Below are 3,353 nucleotides of genomic sequence, written 5' to 3'. Positions count from 1 at the left end.
GCAAAATTGTTTCGCTCTCAAGTGCTGCGCTCTGCTCGCAATTGAATTGGACCTTGAACCCGCTCTGGACATTAATCTTACTGAAGCAGAGTGTGACCGCGGTGTGTCTGTCAGCGGATAGGTGACGAGGTTCGGGTTGCTGTGGGTCGCTTTCAATCGAGGCTGTGACACGATGCAAGGGGGAGGGTTGCTACGAGGTCTGGAATACATTGCCAGTCGGGAGCGGGACAAATCGAAAGGAACCAAAAACAGAAAACCCAGTCAGTAGATTTGAGGATCTGTCGATCCGCTTTGGGAAAGTGAATCAGAGCAGAATGAAGGACGAACTGTCCGACTGCCCAGAAGCGATCAAGGCACAGCCGATAATTTATTCCACCGATTGAAGGAATGGCGAACATGGTTACCGAGTGATGGTGGAAAGTTTATTAACTTTGTTCCATTCTATCGAATTTTAATGAACTTTGACCTTTTCTCATTTTATAGACTGTATTTGAAGGGTCTCGGTAAAAATGTTCAGTGTTTCTGACAGCGGGGTGTGGGTGAGCAGCTGGTGAGTGTAACAGACTCAGGGCCGGATGCAGGAAGCTCTCTGACAGTCTCTCTCTCTCTCTCTCTCTGATGGGGAGATTTAATTGACAGCTGGAGGCTGTGGTGGTTTGATTAATGCAGGAAGTTCCCCCTAAACCCTGTTATGATTGACAGCTGCAATCCACTTGTATCTCCAGGACAGAAACATGAACAAAAGTTAATCAGTCCCGCATCATTCTGGAGTGACGAAGGGTCATCGACCTGAAACGTTAACTCTGTTTCTTTCTCCATGGACACTGCCTGGACTGCTGAGTTTTTCCAGCGTTTTCTGTTGTTATTTCGGATTTCAGCCGCAGTATTTTGCTGCTGCAGTTGACGAACAATGACTATCCCTGTATAGAGTAATGTGAAACCCTAGCATGTCATCGGCTCTGTAGCGCAATGGATAGCGCATTGGACTTCTAGTTAATAATTTCTGGGAAAGTCATTCAAAGGTTGTGGGTTCGAGTCCCACCAGAGTCGTTATTTAATCAGATTCCGGTGGTGAAATTTTGCAGCAAAGCCACAACTGGTTCATTGAAACCCTTCAGAGAATGGGAATGGCCAATGAGATCGCCTGAATTGTGATTGAAGAACAGGCCAGCTTCAATCTGCGCACCTACTTGAAATATTTTATTCATTCCATTATACTTTTCTGAATTACGTTCCCTGCCGCCTCAGTCATTATTTCTTTCTTTACCATTTTCTGCTGGTGTTACAGGTTAGATCAGCAGTGGCCGTTCTAGGAAGCCTGCGAAATCTATCAGGGAAAAGAGAGAAAAAAGAAATAGTTAGGAAGAGATAGAGAGATACATGCAAAGAAAATGACGGGTTTATGGTTCAAGTCCTGCGACTGTGCGGAGTTTCAGGTGGAGCTTGGGGGAGATTCCTCCCGTCTCCTGAAATCCACGAACTATTCCAAGACTTGAGCACAAAAATCGAGGCTGACAGTTCAGTGCAATACTGAGGGAGCGCTGCACTATCGGAGTTGCCGTCCTTTGGATGAGATGAAAAACCGAGGCCCTGTCTGGCCTCTCAGGTGGACAGGAAACACTATTTCGACAAAGAGCAAGGTAATTATCCCCGGTGTCCTGGCTAATGTTTATCCCTCAGTCAACATCATTAAACAGGATATCTGTTCATGTCTGTTTGTAGGATCTTGCTGTGCGCAAATTGGTTGCCGCGTTTCCTTCATTACAACAGTGACTACACTTCAAAAGTATTTCATTGGCCGTAAAGCGGTTTTGGGACATCCTACATAAATGCAAGACCTTTTTCTTTTTATCTTCGATACCCGGAACCAATAGGCTTAGAAGTCAAGCAGTGAAATTGTATTTGCAGAAAGGGTTGTGAGACTGTGGAATGCACTGGCCCAGAGCAGCAGATTTCAAACAGAGTATGAAAACCTGCAGCGTGTGGGAGGAAGGGGAGAGAGAGGCAAGAGAGCCACATGTAAGTTCACATTGGAAACCACTGGCCCTGAATCAGCTTTAAATCCCCCACTGTATTTGAACACGTTTATTGTCATATTGATATATTGAAGCATTTGAGCAATACAGGAGATTTAACGCTGCCTCTGGTTAGATATATTTATGCCAACCGCTGTGTTTAGGCTCTACCCTGAATGTTTATCTCTAACCTAGAATCAGTTTATAATCTGGAGACAAGTTTTCAGCAGCCGGTGAACAGGGAGCAGATGCGGAGGTTGATTCTTGCCACGACAGCTTCCCGTGCAAGAGCAGGAGATGTAGCACCTGCCCTTTGACCTCCTCCCTTCCCACCGTCCAGGGCCTGAAACACTCGCTCCAGCTGAAACAGCGAAGTCCTTGTACTTCTTTCAATGTAGTAAACTGTATTCGCTGCTCACACCGTGGGTCTCCTCTACATTCGGGTGACCAATCGCAGATTGGGTGATCACTTTTTGGAACACTTTCATCCAGACCACAAGCGTGACTCTGAGCTTCTGTCCTCGGCCTCCTACACTTTTCTAATAAAGCTCAATGGAAGCTCGAGGAACAGCACCTCATCTTTTCATCCGGACTCAATTTCAGCTCATCAATTTCAGTTCATCAATTTCAGTTCATCAATTTCAGTTCATATCCACTGTTCCCATTTTGTGGACAGCAGCTGTTGGTAATGACTCTGCTGTTGCCATTTACACCTCCTCTGGATCCATCTTTTGTTTCTTTGCTTCTCCCAATACCACCCCTATAGCCTTGCACCATCACCACTTTTGTCATTTAATCTTTCCTGCCTTCCAGCCTTTCACAGTCCTTCCCCTTGTTCTTTCCTCCGCTCCCCCTTTGCCTGCCATTTTATTTGCTTAAAACCGGTTACATTTCTAACTTGTTCCAGTTCTGATGAAAGCTCATCGATCTGCAATGATAACTCTGTGTCTCTCTCCACAGATGCTGCCTGTCCTGCTGAGTGTTTCCAACATTTTCTACTTTTATTGCAATATTCCTGCTGTTTATATTCATTATCCTGCAGCGTACTCGTACTGTTCTCAACATCTTCTATTACAGTTAAATATCAGAGGTGTAACATTATTTTAATGACTGATGCGATTCTTTTAGACTTGTGGTCACACGACAAACTGAATATCACAAAACCAGCGCAATAATGATTGCGGAGGTGAAACACATGCTGCAGGGTCAGTGATTGGAGAATTTGCAGTCATGCAGATCTAAATGTATCGACTGGATTCTTGCACCAATGACTATTGGTACGAATGGGACATGTGACCCCCATCTCTGGTGGGTCTGTCCTGCCGGTGGGACAGGACA

At 45.3% G+C, this 3,353-nt stretch overlaps 1 non-coding gene across 1 annotated transcript; it reads left to right on the top strand.

Annotated features, from left to right (window-relative positions):
• The first annotated feature begins 955 nt into the window (after nucleotides 1-955).
• trnar-ucu (transfer RNA arginine (anticodon UCU)) lies at nucleotides 956-1,050 on the top strand. The gene is made up of 2 exons: nucleotides 956-992; nucleotides 1,015-1,050. It is a non-coding gene; the product is annotated as a tRNA-Arg (tRNA).
• The last annotated feature ends 2,303 nt before the right edge of the window (nucleotides 1,051-3,353 follow it).

Source organism: Somniosus microcephalus, unplaced genomic scaffold, assembly GCF_052327205.1.
Source record: "Somniosus microcephalus isolate GS21.2 unplaced genomic scaffold, FLI_Smic_1.0 unresolved_chr1, whole genome shotgun sequence".
NCBI lineage: Eukaryota > Metazoa > Chordata > Chondrichthyes > Squaliformes > Somniosidae > Somniosus > Somniosus microcephalus.
Note: the sequence above shows the minus strand (reverse complement) of the source record. Positions and strands in the feature narration are given on the sequence as shown.